The sequence below is a fragment of the Bubalus kerabau genome, chromosome 5, assembly GCF_029407905.1.
Source record: "Bubalus kerabau isolate K-KA32 ecotype Philippines breed swamp buffalo chromosome 5, PCC_UOA_SB_1v2, whole genome shotgun sequence".
Classification (NCBI taxonomy): domain Eukaryota; kingdom Metazoa; phylum Chordata; class Mammalia; order Artiodactyla; family Bovidae; genus Bubalus; species Bubalus kerabau.
Genome location: NC_073628.1, coordinates 128342359 through 128358930, shown reverse-complemented (window position 1 = coordinate 128358930; position 16572 = coordinate 128342359). Strand labels below are relative to the sequence as shown.

The 16572-nt window shown below is 37.7% G+C and overlaps 1 protein-coding gene and 1 pseudogene across 2 annotated transcripts in view; one reads left to right on the top strand and one right to left on the bottom strand.

Moving 5' to 3' along the window:
• The window catches only part of SYT14 (synaptotagmin 14), a 198232-nt gene that overhangs the window by 20883 nt on the left and 160777 nt on the right, over nucleotides 1-16572 (top strand). The gene's annotated exons all lie outside the window — the stretch shown is intronic.
• Nucleotides 2388-10811, bottom strand: LOC129653512 (cyclin-dependent kinase 1-like; annotated as a pseudogene).

Below are 16572 nucleotides of genomic sequence, written 5' to 3'. Positions count from 1 at the left end.
TGCCTGGAGAATCCCAGGGACAGGGAAGCCTGGTGGGCTGCTGTCTGTGGGGTCGCACAGAGTTGGACATGACTGAAGTGACTTAGCATGCAGAGTGCATCATGAGAAACACTGGGCTGGAAGAAGCACAAGCTGGAATCAAGATTGCCGGGAGAAATATCAATAACCTCAGATATGCAGATGACACCACCTTTACGGCAGAAAGTGAATAGGAACTAAAAAGCCTCTTGATGAAAGTGAAAGAGGAGAGTGAAAAAGTTAGCTTAAAGCTCAACATTCAGAGAACTAAGATCATGGCATCTGGTCCCATCACTTCATGGGAAATAGATGGGGAAACAGTGTCAGACTTTATTTTTCTGGGCTCTAGAATCACTGCAGATGGTGATTGCAGCCATGAAATTAAAAGACGCTTACTGCTTGGAAGGAAAGTTATGACCAACCTAGATAGCACATTAAAAAGCAGAGATATTACTTTGCCAACAAAGGTCCATCTAGTCAAGGCTATGGTTTTTCCAGTGGTCATGTATGGATGTGAGAGTTGGACTGTGAAGAAGGCTGAGCACCGAAGAATTGATGCTTTTGAACTGTGGTGTTGGAGAAGACTCTTGCAAGTCCCTTGGATTGCAAGGAGATCCAGCCAGTCCATTCTAAAGGAGATCAGCCCTGGGTGTTCTTTGGAAGGACTGATGCTAAAGCTGAAACTCCAATACTTTGGCCACCTCATGTGAAGAGTTGACTCATTGGAAAACACTCTGATGCTGGGAGGGATTGGGGGCAGGAGGAGAAGGGGATGACAGAGGATGAGATGGCTGGATGGTCTCACGGACTCGATGCACATGAGTTTGGGTGAACTCCGGGAGTTGGTGATGGACAGGGAGGCCTGGCGTGCTGCGATTCATGGAGTTGGAAAGAGTCAGACACGACTGAGTGACTGAACTGAACTGAACTGAAAAATGATAAAATTATTTTTAGAGATTTCTCTTGGCTGTAACAAACAATTTAAATTAGGCTGCTTACAGGTAAAAATCACAAGGAGCAGCATTAATAAACAATTCCCAAGGCTAGTGATTTTAGCTAAATAATTATACATGAGAACCTTTAAAGAAGGCTGCTAATAAACTAAACTATGTCAAAATTTGCAGTTTTAGTCAGACTTGAAAGCCAAGATAAGCAACTCCTTTGTATAGTTATTACCTCTGACCAAAGCACAAGAATTCACTCATATAGATAACCTACCTAAAAATAGGATAGCTCGTAAATTTTCTAAACTGTTCTTTCCTGCTGTGGACAGCCCTTGACCTCTGACTGTAAAACTTAGCAAACTTTGGTGTACACTAATGTTAGTTTTATGTTACCAAAAACCTCTATAGATTAAGCATTATCTCTCAAATCTGGTTAGTTTTCTCATTCTGAGTGCCTGAACATGTAGGTCACAGATTGAAATACCAGTTGAAGAATACTCATCTTTAAGCAGGTAGTATTGAAAAGCAGAGACATTACTTTGCCAACAAAGGTCTGTCTAGTCAAGGCTATGGTTTTTCCAGTGGTCATGTGTGGATGTGAGAGTTGAACTGTGAAGAAAGCTGAGTGCTGAAGAATTGATGCTTTTGAACTGTGGTGTTGGAGAAGACTCTTGCGAGTCCCTTGGACTGCAGGGAGGTCCAACCAGTCCATTCTAAAGGAGATCAGCCCTGGGTGTTCTTTGGAAGGAATGATGCTAAAGCTGAAACTCCAGTACTTTGGCCACCTCATGCGAAGAGTTGACTCACTGGAAAAGACTTTGATGCTGAGAGGGATTGTGGGCAGGAGGAAAAGGGGATGACAGAGGATGAGATGGCTGGATGGCATCACCGACTCGATGGACATGAGTTTGAGTGAACTCTGGGAGATGGTGATGGACAGGGAGGCCTGGCGTGCTGCGATTCATGGGTTCGCAAAGAGTTGGACACGACTGAACGACTGAACTGAACTGAACTGATAGTTACCACATGGCAAGAAACTGACAAGAAAATTTAAACATTCGGAGCATAAGAAATACTTCAAAGCATTATGAACTTTGAACTTAGCACACTTTCCTAAATTTTAGTATTTTTAACTACAAGAAAAGTAGACTGCTATAGCATTTTAGATGGTTTAAGCTAATTCAAAATTTTCCTGATTCCTGACATCAATACTATATTTATTTATATAGTTTTATTATAGTAACAAACAGTTGTTACAGTGGGATCTACAAACATATACAGAATTATTATATTTAAATTCATATTGAATAGGATTTACATTTTTAAGTTAACACTTTTGAAATCAGAAGATGAAATATAGCTTAAGTTTTACAACAAAGAAAATATATGAGACATAAACAGAGATGATAGTAAAAATACAATCATCTATTCTTGACACAAGATGTGGAAGCTGTCAGAAAGCTGTATCTTCTTAATTTGACTGTCCAAATCATTAAAGTATGGATGATTCAGTGCCATTTTGCCAGAAACTCGTTTGGCAGGATCATAGACTAACATTTTTGAGAGCAGATCCAAGCCATTTGCATCCAAGTTTTTGACGTGGATTGCTAAACTTCCTGGTTTCCACTTGGAAAATGTATTTTCATACTCTGTGAATATTCCACTTCTGGCCACCCTTCATTGTTGGAAGTGCCCAAACCTCTGAAGTTATTGATCAAATATCAACTGGAGTTGAGTAACGAGCTGTCCCCAGCAATACTTCCAGAGATCTTTACCAGAGTGTTACTACCTCATGGATATATACTCTAATAGGTGTTCCAAAAACTCTGGCAAGATCAAAATCTGCTGGTTTAATTGTTTGGTTATCATCCATCAATAGATTTTGAGGTTTTGAGTCTCTGTGTAGAACTCTTCCAGACAAAACAGTATCCCTTGTAGGATTTGGTACAAATAATTCTGAACAACTGAAGAATCCATGAACTGACCAGGAGGAATACAATCCAAATATTTCTTGAGATCTATGGAAAGGAATGCAAAGATGAGCTATAATTGGAATCCTGCATAAGCACGTCTTGAAGACTGACTATATTTGGATGACAAGGTTCTTTTAGTAAGAGATATTTCCTGAATTTCAGTACTAGGAACCCCTTCCTCTTCCCTTTTCCAGTCTGATTTTCTTCATGGCTACCCCTTGATCGGTAGTTTTGTGCCTGCCCTTATGCACAACTCCATAGGTACCTTCTCCAATTTTCTCTGTTTTGGTATAGTCTTCCAAAGTTAATCTGTGGATATGTTAGATCCTGGCTTATTATCCCGCAGGGAAAGCATCAGCAGTTACCACGTTGATATTGCTCTCCCTTGATATATGGTGTTTAAAACAGTGAGACTAGTTGAGATCACCTGGGAAATGAGCTTAGGTGGAAAAGAGAAGACCAAATATAAGGTTAACCTGAACATAGATTTACATGTAAGCATTAAAGAGATGTTTATGTTGTGGTTTTTGAACATGAATAGTTTATTGTCTCAATGAATTTATTATCTTTGGAATTCCAATTTCAAAACACACACTTAATGGTTGTCTTGTGTTCTGCCAGGGTTGTTTGATTTTTCCAATGATTTTCTCAACTGAAAGCATCATGCAGGAATAAATGTTCTCAGTCAGTTTTAATTTAGTGGTTCCTCCCGAGGTTGGGGTTTTGACAATTAGAGAGTAGACAAGGTAACAAGCTATAGTTGCTGTACTAAGTGAATTAGGTACTAAGGTTGAATTTCCCCTTAAAGTGTTCTATTACAAAGGAACTTGTCGTGTTAGTTTCTGTTAGATCCACTTTTTAAAGTGAATTTGCAGCAGGTCTAAATTCAAGCAAAATTATGATGTATGTAACATTTGTCTTAATTATCTCTTTTCAGTGAAAGTTAAAGCTCTGATTTTAAATCAAAGTAGTGCTTCTTTTGTTGTTAATAAGATCATGCTCTTAGCCCTTCCGTCCTTCACACCCATCCTATTTCCACAGTCAAAGGCACTCAACCCTTTGAGCTGTTTTCTGCTCACCTTCATATTCTAAATTAAGTTTCTCTATTCCTTGCTTTTGAAAATACCTAAACATCTGTTGTTTTCCTCCTGTTGTAGGTAAAGGTTTAGTTCTGGTAGGTTAGTGTATTGGTTGGGTATATGGTTCTAGAATCAAGATGCCTGACTTCTAATAATACTGTCTTTCTGCCACTTATTAACTGTTTGACCCTAGGTGGGTTATTGAGCCCTCATATATCTCAATGACAGGGATGCGGTGTGCTGCAGTCCATGGGGTTGCAAAGAGGTGGACATGACTTAGCCACTGAACCACAACCTGTATCTCACTGTCTTCATCTATGAAATGGGATAACGGTATTGTGTTCCTCGTGTGTTGTTGTGAGGATTAAACTAGCTTGTTCAGTCACCCAGTCATGTCTGACTCCCTGCGAGCCCATGTCCTGCAGCATGCCAGGCTTCCCTGTCCTTCACCATCTCCTGGAGTTTGCCCAGGTTCATGTTCATTGCATCAGTGATGCCATCCAGCCATCTCACCCTCTGACACCCTCTTCTTCTGCCCTCAGTCTTTCCCAGCATCAGGGACTTTGCCAGTGAATCATCTCTTCACATCCAATGACCAAAATACTGGAGCTTCAGCTTCAGCATCAGTCCTTCCAGTGATTATTCAGGGTTGATCTCCCTTAAAACTGACTGGTTTGATTTCCTTGCTGTCTGGGGGACTTTCAGAAGTCTTCACCAACCACAGTTTGAAGGTATAAATTCTTTGGTGTTCCACCTTCTTTACTGTCCAGCTCTCTTAACCGTATGTGACCACTGGGCCTTGACTATACAGACCTTTGTCAGCAAGAGTAATGTCTCTGCCTTTCAACACTAGCTAATACATGTTAAATGAATATTAGTACATTTATTGAGTAAAACCAGTCCATAAATGGAGAAGGAAATGGCAGCCCACTACAGTATTCTTGCCTGGAGAATCCGAGGGACAGAGGAGCCTGGTGGGCTGCCGTCTATGGGGTTGCACAGAGCTGGACACAGCCGAAGTGACTAAGCAGCAGCAGCAGTCCATAAATAATTCAGTGATTTAAATCATTATTGAAAATAATAAAATATTATTTCATCCTCCCCATGCATTTGTCCACATCCCATTTTCCCTGTATAGTTGTATTTCAATTTTCAGAGTTTACATTTTTATATCAAGGCTTATTATTGGGCATCCCTGATAGCTCAGTTGGTAAAGAATCCGCCTGCAATGCAGGAGACCCCAGTTAGACTCCTGGGTCAGGAAGATCCACTGGAGAAGGGATAGGCTACCCACTCCAGTATTCTGGGGCTTCCCTTGTGGCTCAGCTGGTAAAGAATCCTCTTGCAATGCGGGAGACTTGGGTTTGATCCCTGGGTCAGGAAGATCCCCTGGAGAAGGGAAAGGCCACCCACTCCAGTAATCTGGGCTAGAGAATTCCATGGACTTTATAGTCCATGGGGTCGCAAAGAGTCGGACATGACTGAGTGACTTTCACTTGGCACGAATGTTTGCAGTAGAGGCTTGTTGTACAGTCATGATGTTTAGAGTGTCACCTCTCTTCTTAAAATACCCCTTTGCTGTCCACTTTTCGGGCACCCCCCTCAGTGCCTCATTGGCCAGAGAGAATCCCTGCTGGCCTGTCATTCACAGTCTGCCTCCGCCACTCCTTTTCCCTCAGCGTTGCCATAGGCCTCTCCTTACCGTATATCATTAGTTAATGTTTTTTGCTTCCTTAGGAAATAGCCTTTTGTATTATTTAAGGTATTGGTATGTCAGGCAAATCCCAGAGAGATAATGAGTTGAATAGGGTGCAGATTTCTTTCTCACTTGTCTGAGTCCGGTGTGATTGCTACATCACAGTCTTGAGCAGCGGTTCAGGGATCCAGGCTCCTATCTCGTGGCTCTGGCGCCTTCCCTGGGTGCTTTTGGAGGTGGCGGGTTCATCTGCATCCAGCAGGGGGTGTGGAAGAGGGAAGGGAAGGGGAGGATTCTGCCTAGGAGGTGATTATGGGCTAGGCCTAGAAGCAGTGCACATTGCCTTGGATGCATACCCCTTGTCAGTAATTCAGTCATGGCTATATCTAATCTCAGAAAAGCCTGGGAAATGTTAATGAAGCAGTGAGCCCAAGAAGTACAGCGAGCCCCATTCTCCCACTTATCAGTGAATCCACCCTCATGTAATGTGCCTACTTTTTCCTTGTCTTACGTGTTCTGTTTATGTTAATGGTGATCATCTGCATAAATTCCCTCCAGATGTAGATGTGTAATTTAAAAATGTGATATCAGTGAGCGAATTTCAGACTGAGTAGAAGAGGATATTGAAATGGAAAGATACAGTGAGGGTATTTTGTTGTCTTTTGTTTTGGTAGGGAAGGGGTTCTGAATCATCTGATTTTGTGATTCTTTTGTCTTTCCAAGTGAGTGTTAGTTGCTCAGTCTCAGTCCTGTCCAACTCTTTGGGAACCCAGGGACTATAGCCCGTCAGGCTCCTCTGTCCATGGGGATTCTCCAGGCAAGAATACTGGAGTGGGTAGCCTTTCCCTTCTCCAGGGGATCTTCTTGACCCAGGGATTGATCCCAGGTCTCCCGCATTGGAGACAGATTCTTGACTATCTGAGCCACCAGGGAAGCCCAAGACTCTCTTCCATTTTCTTTCTTTTCCTCATCTCCACCAAATTGCCAAAGAACCTTCTGCCTTTTTGCCTTTTCCTTCTCCGGAAACTAAGTTACAGAGACACCCACCCACCCATTTAAGTAATGCTTGTCCCTTCCCCTCACGTGTACTTTGAGATTCCTTCCCTGTGCTCTATCTAAATCTATTTTTTTTTTTTTTTTAGTGTTTTCAGATTCAGTTCAGTTCAGTCACTCAGTCGTGTCTGACTCTTTTGAGACCCCATGAATCGCAGCATGCCAGGCCTCCCTATCCATCACCAACTCCTGGAGTTCACTCAGACTCATGTCCAGCTTTTCTTTCTGACAATAGTTTTAGGTCACCTTTTTTTTTTTTTTTTTTTTTTTTTTAAATCTTCTCCCTTCTGTCTTCTCAGCAGTTTTTCTATGTCTTTGTTTAAGACAAAGCCTTTCAATGGGATTGGAGTAGGTGAGAACGTGAGAGATTATGCCCTAAAATATGTTAAGTTTTGACTTTTTTACTAACAGTTACTTTGAGATTTCAGTATTCTCTGTATTCAAGTTATTCTGAGGACATGGTTTTTATGTAGATTTACTTTTTACTTCTAGTTTTTATAATTTGGAGAGGAAAATTTGGGAGGCATGGAGCTAGGCAACTTCCATTTTTTGCAGATACAAATGTCTATGGTCTTTGAGCAAAAATTTTAATATTAGTCAGACTTCTAAATATTCTTTTTTTCATTCTTTTTTTTCTTTCTCTCTCCTTTTTTCTCTTTAGCACTCTTTAGGACTTTGGGGGGAAATAATATTTTTAAAAGTTTAAAGTCTTAACCTTTTAAACTTTGGTCATAGTTATTATTATTAATCTGGCTGAAATTAATTTTTTGGAAATTTTTTATATTTCCAAATATAAAAGTAAGAACCTAATTTCAGTTTTTCTTTACACAATTTACCAAGTATTTAAAATATTTCACACTGTTCCATTATCAACACTTATCTATTCCTTTTCTTCACTGATTATTAGAACTTTGTGATTCTTATCTATTGGGGCAAATTCTTTTTCTTTCTCAGTGGTGTCATGATTATTGCTGGGCCTTTGATTTGTTTTTTGTTTAAATTTTAGAATCAATCTGTCCAGTTTCTTAAAAAGCCCTTTTGAAATTTTAATGAGTTATGTTGAATCTTTGCGTCCATATGGAGTTAATGTCTTTATTGTAATTGAAACCTTCTGTTCTTGAACATAGCATATCTTTGCATTTGTTTAATGCCTTTCAATAAAGTTTTAAAAATTTCTCTATAAATATTTTGCATAATTTTTGTTAGATTTGTGCTTAGAAATCTCATATTTTTATTGCTGTAAAGAACAGGAAATCTGATAATGTAAATGCAATTAACTTTACTATTGATTTTATATCCAGTCTTATTGCTAAACTGTTTTAATATTTCTACAGATATTTTTGGTTTTCTATATCGACTTTTATATCATCTGCAAATCATGATAGTTTTATTTACTCCTTTTCAGTCATAATTTTTACTTCTTTGGCAGCTTCTAAGGAAAAATAAAATAAAACTGTATAAGGATTCTCTATTGTTCTCTTCCTAATACTTGACTAAGAATGATCTTAAAAATAGTAACAAATGTTGGTAAGGATGTGGAGAAATTGGAATCTTCATGTATTGCTAGTAAGACTATAAAATGGTGCAACCACTTTAGAAAACAGTTTGAAAATTCTTCAAAAAGTTAAAAATATATAGTTTTTTAAAATATTTTTTAAAATCATGGATTTGAGCTGTACGGGCTCAGTTACATGCAGATTTTTTTCAATAAATGTGCAGTCGACACTTCATCTATGGGTTCTGCGTTGGGTTCAGCCAGTTTCAGATGATGAGCTTAATACTTGATCAATGGTTGTTTGGATCTGTGGATGCAGAATCATGGTCATAGTGGGCCCACTGTGGATGTTAGCATCCTTGGATTTGGTATTTACTGCAGGTCCTGAAACCAGTGCCCTGTGGATACTGAGGAACAACTGAAGTTACTAGATGACCTGGCAATTCCACTGCCAGGTATATTCAAGAGAATTGAAAATACATGTTAATATAAAACTTGTACATAAATGTTCATAGCAGCATTTTTCATAATCACTAAAACAATAGAAATGACCCCCAAATACACATCAGCCAATCAGTGGAGTAAGCAAAATTGGTATATCCATGCAATGGAATAATATTCACACGCAAAAAGGAATGAAACATTGATGTAAGCCACAACATGGATGCATCTTGAAAACATTCAGTTCAGTTCAGTCGCTCAGTCATGTCCCACTCTTTGCGACCCCATGAATCACAGCACGCTAGGCCTCCCTGTTCATCGCCAACTCCTGGAGTTTACTCAAACACATGTCCATTGAGTTGGTGATGCCATCCAGCCATCTCATCCTCTGTCGTCCCCTTGTCCTGCCCCCAATCCCTCCCAGCATCAGGGTCTTTTCCAATGAGTCAACTCTTTGAAAACATTAGGCTAAGTGAATTGTGTAGGCTTTTTGTGTCTGGCTTCTTAGCCAGTAAGTTGGTATATGCATGTTATTAATATTATTATTATTTTTTTTTTTTTCAGTCATCAATAACATTTTTATTTCAGGTACAGCTGCAACTACACACAACAATGAATTTTTTTTAGACTAGTTTCATTGCAGGATGGCTTCTGTTACATAAGGAAGTACGCAAACAAGCAATTTTTAACGAAATAATGAACTCAGAAGTCTGTAGTAACTTTTAAAGATGTACTTATTTTCAAGTCAGATTACAACCTAGGGTTACAAAATTATCTAGATTGCATCCATTTTTTTTTGGTAATTTTAATGAAGGAGTAGGGACAGCTCTTGAAACTTGCAGACTCTTAATAATGGGTCAGATGTGTTCTGTATATATGAATGTGGAAGATATGTCCTGACAGTTTCTGTTGCTCATTGTTTTAGTGGTTTGATATTTAGCATTTTGAATGTATGAGAGCTACTAATGACTTGGCTCAACATGAATCTTCCACAGTGTTTTAGTAATTCATTTAAATGATGGGCTATTTATAAAGGAAACACTTGTCTGACCTCTGAATAAGGGAGTGGCTCCGAGTATGGAAAATTCTGAGCACTAATTTTTGGATGTTAGCATATGAAGAGATCTGTGTTCAGTTTCCATGCAAATCCAGTAAAAGTCATTTTTACGTATTGTTAAATCAACACTCAAATACTAAAAATTATAAATTTTTGTGACTATTTCTATTTCTTTGTTGTGACTAAACAGTGTGTTGTAAATAATGTGCATCTTTTCCTAGCATGTAATTTAGTTTGAATTTTATCTTTTAAAAAATCTAGAGTTGTAATATAGTTCTCCTGTTTATACTGTTTTCATATTTTGTGGCTATTGGCTAGCTGTCTTTCCCTTTCATAGAGCTCAGTGACTTCTAGGCAGTGCTAATAAGAGATATTCTTGAGTTGAGGGGACCAGTAGATTTTTGTAGCTATTGTGTTAGAGTACATTTTAAGGTGTTCTTTTTTTTTTTCCTGACTCAAGAATTTTTAATTAGATTGTGAATTTATAGAGCCTTGATGGTAACAAAGAATAGGGCTTTTCCTACTATAATTAAAATGACATTTTCATTTACAATTTAATGGAAGGTGGAAATCATGGAGCTGTATTTTCTTTGATTCATTCCCAGCTTCCTTGAACTTCTTAATGAGAGGTTTATGTGCACCCAGAGGGAAAAGAGCCTTCCGCGTTGACTCATGCTTGCTATTTTAGTTTTGTATTCCAAATTGAGGCTGCTGTAAGTTAATATCAATATTTAGTGAGTAAGGCAGCCCCTCAACAGTTGAAGGGGGAGGTTGAAGTTTAGGACTTAAGGGGAAAGAATTTATTGTGAAGGTCACAGTATTATGAGAATCTGGAGTCATTGTTATAAAATGGACACTGTGTGAGAGCCAGCCCTGTACCTCACCCGGTCCTTTCTGTCTGAAAGTACCACTTTCTCTCTTATCCTTTTATTTCTTTTTTCTATAGCCTGAATTAGTTGGAGTTTTGTGAGTATAAAACTAAGGTGTTTTGCAGAATGACTTCTAGGGACCAGCTTCATAGAGTTAAAGCCTCTTTCCGTTTTTCCTAAGCCCATATGCGTTATTCAGCTATGTTACACACTCTTTAATAACTGACCCTGAAAAGGGAAAGAAAGTTCATTTATTGGCACCAAGACAGAAGAATCAGAATGTTTTTAACTGCCCAGCCCATGGTCCAAGGGACGAGGTCTCGGCCTACTCTAGCTCAGGATCGATGCCTCATTGATTTGAAGCTGAGATGTCCAGGGTTCCTTTTTAATCCTTCAGAGAAGATGATTAGAGATGAATTCTTGATGCCATTCTGAAAATTGATGTCATAAATCAACCACTACAGAAGGCAATGGCACCCAACTCCAGTACTCTTGCCTGGAAAATCCCATGGACGGAGGAGCCTGGTAGGCTGCAGTCCATGGGGTCGCACAGAGTCGGACACGACTGAAGTGACTTAGCAGCAGCAGCACAGCCCATTTCAGTAATAAGCGTCTGAACATTTTACAGAATGCTACCCGCATTATCAATTTAATTTTGGTTTCTCTCTCCTAAGATGTTTTTCCTTTAGAAGCAGAGTAGGGGAGAAGGGAGATTTTTGTTGTTGTTCTTATGGGTCTATTTCATCCTAAGACTCAGACGAAAGAATGGGATATCTTGGCTTAAGTACTTTTTTATTTATATGCATTTCTATATAAAGAGATATATATGGCTGGGTTGTTTTGAACAATAAATTTAATTTCTTAGTTATTTATACTACCTTATGACCATTTTTAAGAAGAGAGAAAATACCTACAGAGGACAGTTTTCTGTGCATCAGCTGAAATATGATTCATCTTTTCTACCTTTTAACCCCCAAAGTTAGATAACCACAAACAAACCTTTGAGAAATTTGTCCACAAAGTGAGAGTCATACAGATGTTGACTGTGGCTTACATTTGGAGATGATTTCTCTAAAGAATTCATAGTTTAACTCAGTGAGTCTCTAATTACTGTAAAATGTAGGCATCTTTAAACATTTAAGTTTGAATCTACTTGCAGCTTTTTCATTGTGAAGGACTCAGCTTTGTATTTATCTCTAATTAACCAGTTATTTGAATACTAATTATTGAATAATTCATCCTTGCTAATTTGATATACCTCTGTTATTATATACTAAATTAGTGTGTGTGTATATATGAAAGTGAAAGTGAAGTCGCTCAGTTGTGTTGGACTCTTTGCGACCCCATGGACTGTAGCCTACCAGGTACCTCTGTCCATGGGATTTTCCAGGTAAGAGTTCTGGAGTGGGTTGCTATTTCCTTCTCCAGGGGATCTTCCTGACTCAGGGATTGAACCCAGGTCTTCCACCTTGCAGGCAGATGCTTTACCGTCTGAGCCATGGGGGAAGTTCCGTGTGTGTGTGTGTATATATATATATATATATATATATTTATATATATATATAAATGAAAAGAAAAGAAAAATCTGCAGAAACTGACCCACTTAGATTTTTTTTTTCTTTTCTTTTCATTGATTTGTCTTTTCTAGAACCAGTGTAGATTGCCTTGGGTAATATGGACATTTTAACAATATTCTTCTGGTCCCTGAGTATATCTTTCCGTCTGTGTCATTTTCAGTTTCATTCATCAGTATCATACAGTTAATAGTTTTCTGAGTAGAAGTTTATGCCTCTTGGCTTGATTTATTGCCAGATATTTTATTCTTTATAATGCAGTTGTAAATGAGGTTTGATTCTTAATTCCACTTTCTGATAGTTGTCAGGGTACATGCATTATGTGTCCATAGATTTATAATGGTTATTTTATGTATTTTCTTTTGAAACAGCGATGAGGGAAATGAGTTATAAACCCAAAACGCAATAACTGGCTTTGTTATTTATCTGTGGAGTTCCATTTACCCTGTCCTGTTCAGTCTCGTGGCTTCTAGTATTGTCCACTGTTTCTTCGTTTCAGCCAGAAGGACTTCCTTAGTATTTCTTGTAGGACGATTCTACTAGTAACATGCTCCATCAACTTTTATTTGTCTGGAAATGTCTTACCTTTTCATTCTTTCTTAAAAGATAATTTTGCTGTGTTTAAAGTTCTTGGTTCACAGACTTTCTTTTTTTCCTTTCAGGACTTTAAATATGTTATCCTACTGCCCTCTGCCTTCCATGGTTTCTGATTTATTAAAAAAAAAAAAAAATCAGCTGTTACTGATAACTTCTTGTATGTAATGAGATGTTTCTTTCTTCCTGTTTTCAAGAGTTTGTTTTTCACGAGTTTAATGTGTCTTTGTGTGGGTCACTTTGCATTTATAGGGCTTGGAATTTCTTGACCTTGGATGTTTACATTTATATCAACAAATTTAGGGTGTTTGTGGCCATTATCTCTTCAAATATTTTTCTGTCCCTCTCTCTTCTCCTTCCGGGACTCCTGTGGTACATATATTTGTATGCTTGATGATATTCCCTAGGTCCCTTGGGCTTTGTTAATTTTTCTTCATTATTTTTCTGCGTCTCAAACTGAATACTTTCAGTTGTTTTGTATCTCAGCATCTTCCTCATCAGAATTCTTGCTTGTTTCTTTTGAACAGTGTGTATATATTGACCCTCTATTTGTTAATACATTACTCTTTGAATTTCCTTTAGTTCTTCTTGTTTCTTTTAGCTCACCGAGCATATTTAATACAGTTGATTTCTAATTTTTTTTTACTAGCAATTTTAATGTCTGGGTTTCTTAGAGATAGTTTTGAAATGTAAAAATATTTACATATTTTTTCATGTGAACAGGACATACTTTCCTGTTTCCTTGCTTTGTGATTCTCTGTTGGGAAGTGGGTATTTTGAATGCCGTAATGTGTCATGAAAATCAGATTCTCCTGCTTATCAGGGATTGCTGACTTTTGCCTGTTGGGTGCCGCAGTTGGACTATATTTGAAAAGTCTTTGTCCTTTCTAAGGTGTGGTCACTGTATTTCCTTTTGCATTATATCTGTGGTCAGCCATGACTTTATAGAGGTTTCCTTAAATGTCTGGATCCAAAATACCGAGCAAAACAAAGATCTACCTGTCTAAATTTTTCAGTAGTTCCTGCCAGGGGTGTCACTGTAGTTTGAGGGAGCCAAAACAAAGGCAAACATCTGCGCTGGTCCTTTAGGGAATAGCTAGAAGAACCAAAGTGTGCAGCCCCAAATTTTCATAAGACAACGTGCTTACTGCCACCTCCCCACCCCCTCGCCCCCCCAACCCCAGCCAGCTGCTCCAGGAGCATAAGGTGCTTTCCCCACCCAGGAGGGGCCAAGAATGAAGGGTTATGATTGGCTCCTACACCACTGCTCTGCTACCAAATTTCAGCAACCTCTTATTCATCAGGTATGTCTCTGGTTGCTCTAAGTGTCTGATTAGGTTGCAGAATTCAGAAATAGATGACTTCAAAAGAAATTTTAAATCTCATTGGGATATAATTGAGGTACAGCACTGTATAAGTTTCTGGTGTACAACATAATGATTCAACTTTACATACATCATGAGATGATTATCACAAAAGTTTAGTGAGCATCTATTATCTCATGTAGGTACAGAAGTAAAGAAATAGAAAACAAAATTTTTTTGTTGAAGAATCGTTGGTTCTGACGCCTTTTTCCAGTGTAATAGTTGTTTCAGTGCAGAAACCAACCCTTGATGCTTTCTCCTCCATTTTCCTTGATACCACTCTCGATTATCTTTTTAAAAAATTAATAAGATGAAACCTGTCTTTACCCATGCATTTGCTATTTCCAGTGCCTTGTATTCCTTTTTGATAAATCTGTTTCCATGTGTTATCATTTTCTTTTTGCTTAAAGGACTTTAACATTTCTCAAGTAGGTTTGCTAGTGGTGAATTCTTTTCGCTTTGGAATGTCTCACAGTTTAAGAACAATTTATTGTTGTTATTTTACCTTTGTTTTTCAAAGATATTTTCACTGGTAAAGAATTCTAGGTTAATCACCTTTCCCCTTCTTTCAGTGCTGTAATGATGGGTGCTCCACTTTTTCTAGCTTGCATTTGTTTCTAACAAATAATTTATTGTTAACCTTATCTTTTTTCCTTTCTACATAATGTGTAATTTTTTTCTGGTTGCTTTTAAGATCTTAATACCTGTTTTTAAATAATTTGAATATGATATTCCTTTTTGTACCTTTCTTCATGTTTTTTGTACTTGGGTTCAGTTAGCTTCTGTAGTTTGTCATTTTCATTTAATTTGTAAAAATTTTGAACTTGATTTTTTCAAATGTTTTCTTAATTCTCCCTTCTCTGGCCTCTTTTTTTATGGACCCTAATTATGTATATATTTGTGCACCTTAAGTTGTCTCACAGTTTACAGCCTTTCTGTTCATTTTAAAGAATTTTTTTCTTTGTTTTATTCAGTTACTTTCTATTGGTATGTCTTCAAGTCGGCTAATGTTTATTTTTCAATATTTAATCTGTTGTTAATCTTTTTTCCTCTGATATTATAGTTTTCATCTTTAGAAGGTTGATTTAGGTTTTTAAAAACATATATCAATGGTTCTTAATACTTTGTCTTTTTGCTAGCTTTTTGAACCCATGGGATACATTATAATAACTGTTAGTATTTGCGTCCAATATTTCTCTTTAAGCATCTTTCCTGCAAGCATTGTCATTGCATAACTAATTGGCTGTCAGGCAGTTTTGCCATAAAGATAAAATAACTGGTTGGCAGTTTGGTTTCATTTCTCTGTTAATGCAGTGTACCCATTTTTATATTATATAAACCTTAGCCCTCATAATAGTCTATACAGTGACCAGTAGGTGTGGTGATCTTAAAATAGTGATAACAACAAACTATATATAATACATATTGAGTTGATAGAAAATATGGTGATAAAACATACTAGAAGTGTGAAATAAGAGAGAATAAAGCCCAATTGCATATTATACTAGGAACTAATGTATCAGTTTGCAGATCCTTTGGTGATCTGAACCTGCAGCAATGAACTCACATTTCCCTTAGAAGTTTGCAGTGTCTGTTAACAGACATGAGACAGTATAGGAAGAACAAGCAACAATGTGGATGGCTTTCACTGAAATTCAAAGCTCAGTTTACAGATATGCATCCTAGTATTTGGAAACTGTTACTGCTCTTAATATAGAAAGAAATTTTATTGAAAAAGTAAAAGAGTAATGCCAACGAGGAGATGAATTAATAAGAAGAAAAGACGTATAAAATTCTGTGAATGAAAGACTTTGAGGACAGTGCTTGTTACAACTCATAAAATCAGTTAATTTGTACAGCTTTGTTATGACTTTACACATATTTTAAATATATTCCACCTTTTTATATTTTGCTATAGTTTCTTTAATGTATTCATTTCTTAATGTTTCATTATGTACTTTTAAATGTCCCTCTTTTTTATTATTAATCTTTTACAGCAAAATTACCTTACGACCAATTAGGTATGTGGTGAAAATATTTATGGCTGATATATAGCAAAGATGCTTATTGGTGAAATTACCTGGAACCATATATCATGTTCTGCTAATTCTGTCATTCTGAGTCAGTTTTGACTTTTTTAAAAAATTTTCACCTCCTCTTCTTTGCATGCCTGATAATTTTTTATTGAATGCTAGATGTTGTGCAATGGCACCCCACTCCAGTACTCTTGCCTGGAAAATCCCATGGACGGAGGAGCCTGGTGGGCTGCAGTCCATGGGTCGCTAAGAGTCAGACACGACTGAGCAACTTCACTTTCACTTTTCACTTTCATGCATTGGAGAAGGAAATGGTAACCCACTCCAGTGTTCTTGCCTGGAGAATCCCAGGGACAGAGGAGCCTAGTGGGCTGCCGTC